General features: G+C 35.3%; 1 long non-coding RNA gene across 1 annotated transcript; it reads left to right on the plus strand.

The window, feature by feature from the left end:
- Window positions 1-1,213: 1,213 nt before the first annotated feature.
- Window positions 1,214-9,067, plus strand: LOC109179745. The gene is made up of 2 exons (XR_002053968.1): window positions 1,214-1,633; window positions 8,898-9,067. It is a non-coding gene; the product is annotated as an uncharacterized LOC109179745 (long non-coding RNA).
- Window positions 9,068-14,273: the final 5,206 nt, after the last annotated feature.

Here is a 14,273-nt window from a genome sequence, read left to right on the forward strand (position 1 = left end):
CTATTATCTTTGAAGAAATCATTGTTTCTTTGCATTCTAAACCCTGGTCCAAAAATAACCTTCAAATTCTGTATCTATAGTTGACACATTCTATACCTGCAGTTGATAGTTTTTGTACCTGTAACTATATCATATTATGTGTCAGCAATTATCAAGTTATTTGTTTACATGTACACAAACTGTTTACTGTAGGAGAAAAATGTGTTAACTAAAAATACAAAATTTTTATATCAGAATTCACAATGTAATATGAACCCTGGTCCATGGTATAAGAATTGTAAAAATAATAGTTACTCTTTAGTTTTAACGTGTCTTGAATTATTAACGGATTAACATGTTAAAAACTCATTAAAAGGTTAAACCACTTACCCGTTAAAGACCCATTTAACTGCATTAATGATTTTTATATATTATTTTAAAAGTTGATGGGTGTGATCCTAAACAATCGTTATGCCATGGGACCGTGTTCACCATGGATGGTGAACACGGTCTCAACGGTAACGATGCACCACTATCTTTTTTTTTTTTTTTTTTTTTTTTTTCTTAACTAATCGCTTGACTTTTCTTCTTCATTTTCACATTTCGCGGTTTTACTTTCTCTTCGCGCAAGTTTCTTCAATATTCATAAATTATGAATGTACAGGCATGAATTTATGAATGTGCAGTTATGAAATTATGAATTTTCTTTTATGAGATTATGAATTTTCTGTTATGAAATTATGAATTTTCTGTTATGAGATTATGAATTTTCTGGTATGCGATTATGAATTTTCTGTAATGAAATTATGAATTTTCTGTTATGAGATTATGAATTTATAGAAAATTCATAATTACATAACTGTAAATTCATAATCTCATAACAGAAAATTCGTAATTTAATAAATGTTTTTCTTTTATGCGATTATGAATTTTCTGTTATGAGATTATGAATTTACAGTACATTCATAATCCCATAACAGAAAATTCATAATCTGCACAAACGCGCGCCATTAACAACACATTAATTTATTTTTTATTTTTTTTTCGTAAAAACAGTATCGTTTGGACCGGTGTTCACCATTCATGGTGAACACGTTTCCAGGGCATAATTTGCGGATCCTAAATAACAAGATAAAAATGTTAAAAGGCGGCTAAACTTTTTTTAAAAAAGTTCTAAAATATGGAGATTGCTTTGAACACTAGCTATCTATCCGTGAATGAGAGCCAACTAATATATTTTGAATCTATTCAATATAATTCCAAAAGAGGCAACAAGTTTCATCAAGTATAAAAGGAACTCATATGCATTCAATGCTTTGAAAATTAGAAGTGATAAATCCTCAAAATCCAAAAAGAGAGAATTTGAAGTATTTTTAAGCGATACTTAGAAATTCTAAGTTTGCTTGAACCAATCAAGATTCAACTTAGTCATGTCTAACATAGTCTATCCTTAGACAACAACTCTCAATCTCACGATTAAGGATTGGAAGGTAATCCAGCTTCAATTTGGTGGTTGACCCTTAGACTGGATCGGAAGGCAATAGCAGGTAATTAAGAATAAGACAATTTGGCGAAAGATCCTTGATTCGAAAGACTAGTGAGTAGTGATGAAGGAGTTAAGTAACAAAGCTGCTTTGTGATCAAATTTTAATTTGTGAGAAAAACTATACATATTCACTTTTAATTGTTGTGTCAAATTACATAATGAAATTCGGTATTGTTGCTAATAAGGAGTTAGATGAGTGAATTATGGAAATTATAGTTATTATATATCACCTTTCGAACTACTATAAAATTCTCTCTTTATTTGGTTATACACTGACGCAACTCATATACACACAAGCATCTATTGCAAACAATTTCAAACAATCCAAGCTGCAAATATCTTCATAAAATTGGCAAGTTAAAACTTTTGTTGTGCACTTTATTCTGTAATTTTTTATTTTTTTTCATTTTCATTCTTTCAAAAGTTGAACCTCAATCTTAAGGGCATTTTTTTTTCATTTCATGAAAGTACTATAAGTACTAGGGATCGAGTCTCACCAGCGGCAGTGTGGAAGCTACCTCTCAAAGTGAGGGGAGTTCCTTGTGCGCAGTGAGCAAAGGTCTAGCCTCTGTGGTTCATGTTCAATTGAGTTACCATGATTTACATCCTCACAAATGCTTTGTCGGGTTAGAGTTTGGGGATCCTTAAGATTGGAATTCAACCTTTTAGAAGAATGAAAGTACTATAAGCAAGTGCATGTCTAATATTGTTGTGTTCAAATAGGATACTATAAGTCTAACTGTCTAAGGTTGTTGTGTTCAAATAGGATACGATTTAATAAGTAGTAATATGATAATGTACTATGGTTGTCTAAATAAGAATTTTATGGTACTATATAATTTCAAACAGATAAGCTCTTGCTGTACAAGGAAAAATGTTATAAAATAATTAATGTAGACAAGCCGTCACTGTTAAATAGCCTTGGACGCAACTTCTGTATATTGCATCAGTAGCCAACATACCATTGAGCATATATATATGGACCATATTCACATGAAAACAATGTTATCAAGAGAAAATCAAAATTTTAATTTTATCTGTTTGTCTAGAAAAATCTAATAAATCTATAATACAATTAAAAAAATGCGGTGACATGTTAGTCTTTTTCAATTTTAGAAGTACAAATTTTTACATTATAGAATGTAATTTTCAACGGTATAGAGTGTATTTTTGGGTACAATCGTATAGAGTGCATTTTAAAGACTTTTAAATGGATGAATTTTAAATGACTTTTGTATGCTTGGTAGAATCTTTTAAACTCTTATCAACTTTGTACTGAGTCTATACAAATCTGTAGGACAAACATTTATAGCTTTTAGAGAAAGAGAGATTGTAGAAGAAGAAGGAAGGTTACTATTTCATTAGTTTTTGAGAGAAGCAGATTACAAGCTTTTATACACAAAGCTATAACCACCCTTAACTACCAACTGCTAGCTATTCCTAACAGCCTCTAACTACTAACTGCTACTAACTGTATGATGCAACAGAAAGAAAGGGAATGGAGCAGAGAACAGATGGTAACTGTGAGGTCAATTATCTTGACTTCCTGATATCCACCCGCAAGCTGGATTGTATAGATTGAGCAATCCAAGCTTGGAAATGTAGCTGTTGAATGATCCTGGGCAATGTGTTTTTGTAAAGGTGTCAGCTAACTGGTTTGTTGAGGCAACATGGAGGAGTTTGATGATGCCTTTACTTAGTTTCTCTCTGACCAGGTGGCAATCCAACTCAATGTGCTTGGTACGCTCATGGAACACTGGATTTTCAGCAATAGCAATTGCTGATTTACTATCACAATAAACAACTGCAGGAGTGTTGTGTGTTACTCCAAGTTCTTTGAGCAAATAGATTAGCCACTGGACCTCACAGGTAGTAGCTGCTAGTGCTCTATATTAAGCTTCTGAGGATGACTTAGAGATAGTAGGCTGTTTCTTTGACTTCCAAGCTATTAAGGCCTGGCCTAGAAACACACAAAATCCAGTAACAGATCTCCTTGTATCAACACAGGTTCCCCAATCTGAGTCTGAGAAAGCCTTTAGCTGTAGGTCAGAGGAAGAGGGAAAGAGCAAACCCTGTCCTGGGGCAGCTTTAATATACCTCAGAACCCTATGAGCAGCTTGCATATGTAACCTGGTAGGCTTATCAAGGAATTGAGATAACTGCTGAGTTGCAAAACTGATGTCTGGCCTGGTTATGGTAAGGTAGAGCAGCTTACCTACAATCCTTCTATACTGAGTGTTGTCATCAAGGGGTTCACCTTCAGTTTTACTCAACTTATGAGATGGAACAGTGGGACTGTAAACAGGTTTGGAATTTGTGAATCCTGTGTCATTAAGCAGCTCAATAGCATATTTTCTTTGGCAGACAAGAATCCCTTTCTGTTGTCTGGCCACTTCCAGACCCAAGAAGTACTTTAGGGGCCCTAGATCCTTTATCTTGAAGCTTGTGTTGAGCTGTTTCTTAACTTCTTGTATCCTTTCCAAATCAGCACTTGCAATTACTATGTCATCAACATACACAAGTAGAGCTACAAAGGAGGAACCTGCTCCTTCTGTGAATAAGGAGTTGTCAGGTATGGTCTGTTTGAACCCCAAGTTTTGTAGGACAATGCTTAGTTTAGTGTTCCATTGCCTACTGGCTTGCTTCAGTCCATATAAGGATTTGTTTAGCTTGCACACCTGACCTTCTTTACCTTTTGTGAACCCAAGGGGTAGTTGCATATAGACCTCCTCATCTAAGTCCCCATTCAGGAAAGCATTATTCACATCCATTTGATGCAAATGCCACCCTTTTGCTGCTGCCACTGCTAGTAGGGTCCTGATGGTTGTCATTTTAGCCACAGGACTGAATGTGTCAATATAGTCTATCCCAAGAGTTTGATTGTAGCCTTTAGCCACTAGTCTTGCCTTGTACCTGTCAATGGTGCCATCAGCTTTGTGTTTGATTTTATATACCCATTTGCAACTAATGGGCTTCTTGGAAGGAGGTAGACTGACCAATTCCCAAGTGTTATTCCCTTCAAGAGCTTTGAGTTCTTCTTCCATAGCCTGTACCCAACATTCATGCTGAACTGATTCTTTGTAGTTCCTTGGTTCAGCATGACTTGTGATGTTCATCACAAAGGATTGGAAGGATGGACCAAGACTGCTGTAGTCCATGACTTTGTCCATGTCATGAGGAGAAGTTTTTGTAGTAATGTTTTGACACACAAAATCCTGCAAATAGGCAGGAGCATGCCTTTGCCTTGTTGACTTCCTGTTGCCTTGTTGGACATGACTTTCTGGTTGGGGAGGCACCAAAGTTGGAATAGACTGATCAGTGTTCTCATTTAAGGATGTATTTGTCATCTCAACTGGATTATTATTCAAGACAGCTGGGGTTGAGTGTAATTGATTCTCAGACTGAGGCAAGGTGCATGCATCAGCCACCTCTATTGGATCACCACTCAGGGTAGGTAGTATGATTTGGGGCATTGTTTTCTGCTGATCATTTTGATGAAAGGGAAATATATTCTCATAGAAGATGACATCCCTAGATAAAATAACTGTTTTGGAAGTAAGATCAAGTAGTTTATAGCCTTTGGTTCCACTTGCATAACCAAGGAGCACACATTTCTTGGCTCTAGGATCTAGCTTTGATTTTTGACCTAGTGTTTTGGCATAGGACAAGCAACCAAACACTTTCAGATTCTAATATTGTGGGACTCTTTTGAGCAATATTTGGTAGGGGATTTGATTGTTTATAGCAGCTGAGGGGAGTCTGTTGATTATGTAGGCTGCATGAAGAATGCATTCTCCCCATAGACACTCAGGTGTGTTGGACTGAAACCTTAGTGCTCTGGCAGTGGACAGCAGGTGGCCATGCTTTCTCTCAACCCTGCTATTTTGCTGGGGTGTGTATGAACAAGAGGTCTGATGTATGATCCCCTTCTGACTATAGAGTTCCCTCATGTCAAACTCCTTTCCATTGTCTGATCTTATACACTTCACCCTGGCCTCAAACTGATTTTCTACCAGATTACAGAAGTTTGTAAGTATGCTTCTGACCTATGACTTTGCTTTCATCAAATATACCCATACTGCTCTGCTGTGATCATCTAGTATGGTGAGAAAGTAGTGGTGCCCATGTATTGTAGCCACTTTATAGGGTCCCCATATGTCAACATGCAACAAATCAAAGCAATTAGCAGCTATAGAAATACTGGATTGAAAAGACAATCTCTTTTGTTTAGCAAAATGACAACAGTCACAAGCCATTTCTTTATTGACCTGAATCTCAGGTTCTATACTCTTCAAGAGCTGAATTTTAGCATGAGAGGCATGCCCTAATCTAGAGTGCCACAAAATACACTTGCTAGAAATTGAAGCAGTGTTACAAACAACTGTAGGGACTATAGGAAAAACTAAGTGATACAGTCCATTTTGCAGCTCAGCTCTTCCAATCATTCTGCCATGGATAACATCCTGTATGATACATTGGTTAGTGTGTATTTCAATGGCACCTTTGGAATCCCTAATGAAGGATCCTATAGAGATCAGGTTATAATGGAAGCCAGGTACATATAATACATCATGTAAGATAAAGTTATTGGATAAGCATACTGTTCCAGTGCAGGCAATGGCAGCCTTCTGCCCATTTGGCAAATCAACATGAAGATTTTGAACTTTCTTTTGATTCTTTAATAGAATCAGATCAGACACAATGTGGTGAGTGGCACCACTGTCCACTATCCAATCAATTACACCATGTTTAACAGAATTGATTGAGGCTATACCTTCACTTTGCAGATCAGCAGCCATAGTGTTGATGGAGGCTTGTGGTGACTGATCAAGAGGTGAATTGCTGATGGACTTTTGCATCTACATAAACTCCATGAACTTCTTGAAGTCATTTTGATTGAATGACACATTCTCATCACTATTATGCTGATGTGCCACAGAAGCTCCCTGTACTTGATTCACAGATTGGCTTCTTGATTTTGGCTTCCAACCAGGTGGGTATCCATGCTTTTTATAGCATTTATCTTGAGTGTGACCTGTGTAGCCGCAGTATGTACACACAGGTTTCTTGTAAGGTGCTTGTGCCTTCTTATATCCTTGCTGGAAACCACCTTCACCCTTGGCTAAGAAGGCACTTCCACTGCTGTTGCTATTTTCACCAGCTTGACATAGCTGGTTTCCAAATCCAGTAGCCCCTATCTGGAATTGTCTTTCTTGCTGAGCAACCATTAAGTATGTTTCATTGACATCAGGTAAGAGTCTCATGAGCATGATCTGATTTCTTGCCCCTGTGTACTTCTCATGCAACCCCATTAGAAAGACGGACAGTTTGTCCTTCTCAGCTTGCTCATTCACTTGATCCAGTTTCTTTCCACAAGCACACTTAACAGAACAAGTGCAGTGCATTGGAGGTCTAAGAATGACCAATTCATCCCACAACAACTTTTGTTTAGTAAAGTACTCATTCAAAGAATCATCACCCTGTTTAGTTTGATATATCTCACACATGATTTCAGCAATCCGGAATAGATCTTGTTGGCTAAATCTCCTCTTCAGATCTTCCCAAATGCCATATGCAGTGTCTATCCATAGAACACTGCGTCCAATGGTTGGAGACAAGGAACGAACTAACCAAGTGCAGACAATATTATTACATCTTTTCCAGACATAATACTTCTCCAGATCGTCCTGAGAAGGCTTCTTGATAGCCCCATTAATGAAGGGTACTTTGTTCTTGCAGGATAGAGTCATAGTCATGGCTCTAGCCCACGCATGGTAATTTGATCCATCCAAAGGGAACGAAACGAGTTCCAAGCTTGGATTCTCGTTCACATGCAGATAGTAGGGATTAGACTGAGTTAAGGGTTCATAGACTACCTCATGTCTATCCATTCTGCTGACAGGTGTTGATGGTCGCAATGTCGAAGATCCTGCTGCGCTTCCAGTGTGATTCGCTGCGGAATTGGCTGGTGCAGTTTGTCCGTTGATTGGGGGCCAGGCTGTTGTCGAAGCCATCATCACACTCACTGCAATCTCTCACTTTGAGAGCTCTAATACCATTTTAGAGAAAGAGAGATTGTAGAAGAAGAAGGAAGGTTACTGTTTCATTAGTTTTTGAGAGAAGCAGATTACAAGCTTTTATACACAAAGCTATAACCACCCTTAACTACCAACTGCTAGCTATTCCTAACAGCCTCTAACTACTAACTGCTACTAACTGTATGATGCAACAGAAAGAAAGGGAATGGAGCAGAGAACAGATGGTAACTGTGAGGTCAATTATATTGACTTCCTGATAATAGCAACACCATCTTTTTTTTTCTCTTTTTCGCCCCTCCATATCTCTCTCCTACTTAATTAGCAACAAAATTTTGACAAAAAAATCTCACTATTTTTTTTTAAGACCATGAGGTGTCTTGAGCAGACCCTAACTATAGGAAAAACCTTTAAAGTCCGTGACAAAAAAAAAAAAATCTCACTATTAAAGTTGCTCTAAAGGTGAAATTCCTTATTTGATACTCTTTAATTGCTTGCTCCATATTACAAATCTCACTATTAAAATTGCTCTAAATGTGAAATTTTTTATCTGATACTTTTTAATTACTTGCTCCATATTACAGTAACATTCTCTTTTTTAGTACTATTAGCTCTGTTACAATATAATATCAAGTAATCTCCCATTTAAGAGAGCCACAATTGTGCTGCTTAACCACAAAGTTTTTCGCATTACCTTAACATTCTTAATTATAATTACTACTATTAGTTAACAAGTGTAATTTTCGGCATGTAGTCCCGGCGAATTAAATTCAATTCTGATATGTACGTGTATGTTGCAAGTGGCTAGCTAGGCGGCTGACCAAAAAGTTGCAATTGCAAGTGACATGAAAATTAAACAAATTGGACCCTCATACCCTACATATATTGTAGCTGGAAAAAGAGTGATAGGCTTCCATGTCACATCGCGATCGGTCCTTGCTTATCGTACCGGAGGCTTATAGATAGATACTAGTATATTCTTTGTCATTTTTATTTCAATTTTATTGGGTTCGAATCCAAATATCTTCATCATCTATCAATTTTGCATTCTCTGGCAAGCAATGCCTACAAGTTGATTATAATCTTTTTATTTTATTATTGTCTTTGGATGATGACCAAGAAACTTCAAAACTAGTATTTGAGAATGTGCGTTGAGTAAATTATACATTGTGATTTTAGCCAGCAAAGAGTATAATGAAGTAAATCAGTCTATGATGTTGACTTTAGGTTGCTATGGGAGAAAATTTTTTTTTTTCTTTTCATTTTTTTGTGATAAGAAAACATATAATTACTATTTGAGAGTATGTATTGAATTTTTTTTTTTTTACAAATTACAGAAGAGAAGTTAATCGCACTCGACCAGAAAGTTTAAGGTTGAAGAGAAATGATGAGTGTTCGTTTTACAATTACAAGGTAGCCAGTCGGCAGGTCCTGTAAACAATGCAAAAGTAATGCGAGAGTCATTTTACTGTCATAAAGTAAAAAATTCGAACCCCTTACAATGTGTCCCTCGAAGAGTATTTATATATTGGCGGCTAGCCTTAAGAAGGAAATGCAATAGTTTAGAAATTTAGACTAGGAAATTTTCCTAAATCAATCTTGGATTTTCTTCATAAAACGCGAGATCTTCTTTCTAAAATGCAAAAGAAAAAATTGAAACTAACTTAGTAACGGACCTTCCAAATATCTTTTAAACGCCCTTCTAAGGCCCTGTTTGGCAAATCTAGTTGAAAAGCTATAAGCTAGGAGCTGAAAGTTGAAAAGGAGCTGAAAACTGAAATGCTATAAGCTCGGAGTTGAAAACTGAAGAGCTGTTAAGCTAGTTGTTATGACTGAAAGTGTTTGGTAAAATTAGCTTTTTGATAAGCTGATAAATGTAAAAAGACTAAAAAGAACATCTTCATAAAATTTAAATTAGTTTATTTACATATTAAAATTTAACATTTTGTCTTTAAAAAAAATTAACATTTTGAAATAAAACTATTAGCATAATCATGATCTAGCATCTCATAATGAAGTAGCAATATTGTTGCAAATCTAATAATAATAATAATAATAATAATAATAATAATAATAATAATAATAATAATAATAATAATAATAATAATAATAATAATAATAATAATAATATTTGCGGTGAAAGGAGAAGCGAAAAGGATTTTAATTGGGAAGGGTAAATTATGTCATTTCTTTAAAATAATAAGGATAAAGATGGAAAAAAGTTAGGCAATTAGGAGCTTATTTTGAAACGCTACTTAAAGTAGTGTTCCAAAATAAGTTTTTAAAGTAATGTTCCAAAATAAGTTCTTATTTTAAGCTAGGATGCCCTGATTGATGGACTAGTCAACTACTCCACCCAACTGCCTAGCTGAGAACGCCGAGTGATTATCCATCCATCAATGAACTTGTCCAAAAGCTATGATCCTGGCCTATCATTTTGGTCAATTATTGTATATATATGTGCATCCATAAAGGCCACTTATTTTCTATTACTTTATCCGGTGGATTTTTTTTTTTTTTTTTTTTTTTTGAAATATCATAAAGAAATTTTAGACTAGTTAGTTACAATATCTCTAAAATGGACCACAAACATCACAAATTTAGAGACAATTATATTGTGGACTTATACACATTCATTTTTAATATATTTAAGGTTATTTTTAATTTATTACTATAGATTCATTTTATAAAAGCTTATTTTTAATGTATTAAAGGTTTTTTTTCTTTTAGTATATTATTTACAAAATAAATATTCAGTATATTAAAACTGAACATTTATCAGTAGTCCACTATGTAATGTAGATAAGGTATAGTTTCTTCTTCATCTTCTTCTTCTTTTTTAGTTTATTTATTTTGGATACAAATTAAAAGAGAAATAAACCTAAACAATTTATGAATCTTGCTAAGACAATACCAACAATATCAGCTAAAAGCAGAGGGTAAATTCTATCCAGATGAATCATATATAGTGACAAGAAACATTTGATGCATGTGGTTAAGGTCCAATCCAAATGATGGATTAAATTAACTCGGGTAGCTCAAATCACTTAACCCAATAATAATAGGAATAAATAAATGGATAATTATATGAATAATATAAGGGAAAATTAAAGATGAAGAATGTGTATCGTGGAGACAAGGTTTATATTAATAATAGTGCTGCAAGATGATTACAAATGAATGAATTGATTGAAGGATGTCCAAATCAAGACAATAATGAGCTAATTTATACTAAGGTTTCCTCCTAACCGTCCTCATGAGAATAGGGCGGGCGGCTGTATCTTCCTTGATCGCGTCCGTGCGTGTAGCACACGTACAAGGCCCAGGCTGCCCTAGGCTGAGGCCTCCCCTAGCCTGGGTCGTCCTCCAGGTCGCCCTTACTTTCCCTCGGGTCGGTTTGATCCGTGTCCGTCTCTAATATATCCATCACCAATTATTCTAATTAGTACAAGTATTAATTTCGTTGTCAATATGTCTAACAGAACAAATCCAATTATGGTGACGAAAAGATGATATTACTTCTAATAAATTCTTATTCTAGTGTTAAATTAGTAAAATTTTGGTTTTAGATTTTTTTTTCTCTTGAAAAAAGAGAGAGAATCAATAATAAAAGAACCTCCAAAAGGTGTTTAGCTAGTTGGAAGGTAAGAAAATGTGGATTTGAAGTACCAATCTTTACTCATAAACTACCACAAATAATCACACACACATAAAGGTTAATTTGGCAAGCAATAATTCAGCTAAGCCATCATTGTAGTAAAGCCTTAGACGCAATTGTATTTGTGGTAGCTTTCCTAGTCAATCTTTTCACCAATTACTAAGGTTTCTTGCTTGAAGCTAAGGAAAAAAAAAAATGTTGTCCAAATCAAATTGACCACAGATATATTATTGTATGCATTGATGAGGAAAATTGATGTTTGTATTAATATATACCAAATATTTGAAAAAAGATAAGATCAATGTTCATATATTTCTATGGACGTTTTAATATTTTGTTCGTTTGATATCGGGTAAAATAACTAAATCTAAAAGAAATAACACTCATGTTTCTATTTGATGAGTTAGAGAATTAAAATTGTCACAATCATACAAAATTAAACTTAATTAAACTTATGTTTTATTTGTAACTTTGTAAGATATCTGAGCTTTCACCTTGCAAATATTTGAGGGACTCTAAGAGTTATTTAAAATAGGTAATAGTAACATCATTAAGAATAACTTTTTCCGTGACGAGGGAAATTTATAATCACTATTTGAATGTGTGAATTGGGTAAATCTCCTTTTTATGTGTGCTTGTAAACCATCACACATGAGAGGTAAATTGCACTAGAAAGACTCTCTGTGACGATGGCGAACTCAACCAAAAAAATGACATTCTAGTACGGGAATCATGGTCTGCCCCACTCGAACACCTATTCCTATAGAAGAACTTTTTTCCTAAAAATGGACTAGTATTTTGAATATCTTCCTCCAAAAAAGTTGAATTCTCAATTCCAAGAGCCCCACACTCCGGCCCACGATAAAACATTTTGAAGGATGTAAATGGTAACTCAATTGCTCAGTATGTAGACAGGGTCAAATGCGTGCACACAAGAGATTTGTCAACTTTGGGCATAATTTCCACACGTACACTGTCGTTGCCGATATTCAAATCTTGATCTTTTCTCTCAAATACCACTTACTGGAGTGAGCTGAGTTAACCCCGTGCGAGGTAGTATTTTGAATAACTTACATTACAAAGTGTGTAATGCATCAATAACAACATAGAAGCATGGGTGGGACTCAAGATATTATTATTTGAGAAATAAAATTTAAAACCACAATTATTTCTCAACAAAGTGATAGATACAGATACCTGTCTCTATATGGGTTGAGTTATCAGCTGGCTTATCATGCGGCATTAGCAACTATGGTTAGTGATTGTTCTTCTAGAAGACTGGAAGAGTATCATGCATTTTGGTTGTCATTTTCTTATGAAAAAATCTATGAATATTCATTATCAACTGTCTTTGCTATTGTACAGAGATTCACATGTATGGATTATGGAGATTCCTTCCTAATCTCGTCCACACTTGGGAGAAGAAAATGACTTGATTCTCAAACGGTAATTACTATAATAGTGCCAGGAAATTATGGGAGTATAGGGCTATTTATGTCTATTCCGCATATAGGTGTCAAATTTGTTTTGAGGTCTACTACATAGACTTCCAAATTGTATTCCCTCATTTGTACTCCTTGAGGTGGCAAACTAGGATTGGTTATTTTCAACATGTGGGTCCACCGAAAAATGTCTACATCAAGAACATGTGAGAGGGATCGGAGTACAAGTTGGGAGTATAAAATGGGAGTACACCAAGTATTTTTCATTTGTTATTTTGTTATTTTGTTTTTTTATTTTTTTGTTTTTTTTTACTAGCTAGTTACAGTAGCTGGTTGCTGATAAAAAAATCTCACCTAAGATGCCGTCGTTTTTGAATTATTTCATTACACCATTTGACGCGATAAAAAGTTTTTTTCATTTAAACAAGATAATATATTAAACTTTCTTACTGTTCTATTATTATTATTAAACTACTACTATTATTATTATTATATTGACTCGGGCGGTCTGACTCAAATAACCCAATAATTAAATGATAAATAATAAGGGATAAAGAACAAGGGTAATGTAATGAAAAAGACAATGAATCACTAGTCATTGAGACAAAGTTTATATTAATGAATTGTGTTCAGCTATTACAATAGATTGGAATGATGATCCCCTAATAAGACAAAAAGGAGTGTTTTTATACTAGGTCGCGCCCCAACCGCTCCCGCAAGAAAAAGGCAGGTAGTTTGGACCTCTTTGACTGGGTCTAACGCCTCCCCTATGCACGCTACAACCGTCCATTAAGCCACAGAGGCCGAGCCCAAGAGCTTGGCCCTGGACCATCTCAAGGCACCGAGCTCCGAGCACGGCTTTGGACCTCCTCAAGGCGCCAAGCTCGGAGCTTCTCCTTGGACCTCCTCAAGGCGCCGAGCTCGGAGCTTCGCCTTGGACCTCCTCAAGGTGCTGAGCTCGGCGTGGGACCTCCGATGTGCCAAGCTCAAGACTCGGTCTTGGGCTCAAGTTTGGTCGGGTTCGCTCCACCGGGTTGATTTACTCCGGGTCCATTTATAATATATCCATTAATTATTATTCTGGTGATGAAGGAACCTCTCAGCTATTATATAAGAATTGAGTATGCATGAAGTAAATTTTGTTCATGTATAATAATTGACAACCCACATAGAAGAGACAAAACCTTACTAAAAACTCTTTATAATAGGTTCAACCGAGAAGGTGTTGACAAGAATCGAATTCATGAACTTTCAACGATCACCACATTTTTTTTTTTCATTTACTCTATCTATTTTGTAAGAATAATCATTTTACATTTCATCCCAATTATTACTTTGTCATATTTAGTCAACGACTCTACCTTTATCTTTGTTGCATTTGATTTTTTGAACAAACCCCTTTAAAAACAATCATAATCATCGTATTTTCAGTTTGGAACCATTTGTTCTCTCAAAAGTGTCGAAATGTTCAAATTGGTATGGTTATAAACAAAAATGTGACACATTTTAATTGTGTTTGTAATAGAGATTTATTCAGAAGGACCAAATATCATTAAAAAATAAAGTGCATTAATTATGAAAAATAATACGGAGACACTAACAGCACGTTTGGT

This window comes from Ipomoea nil, unplaced genomic scaffold, assembly GCF_001879475.1.
Source record: "Ipomoea nil cultivar Tokyo-kokei standard unplaced genomic scaffold, Asagao_1.1 scaffold0980, whole genome shotgun sequence".
Classification (NCBI taxonomy): domain Eukaryota; kingdom Viridiplantae; phylum Streptophyta; class Magnoliopsida; order Solanales; family Convolvulaceae; genus Ipomoea; species Ipomoea nil.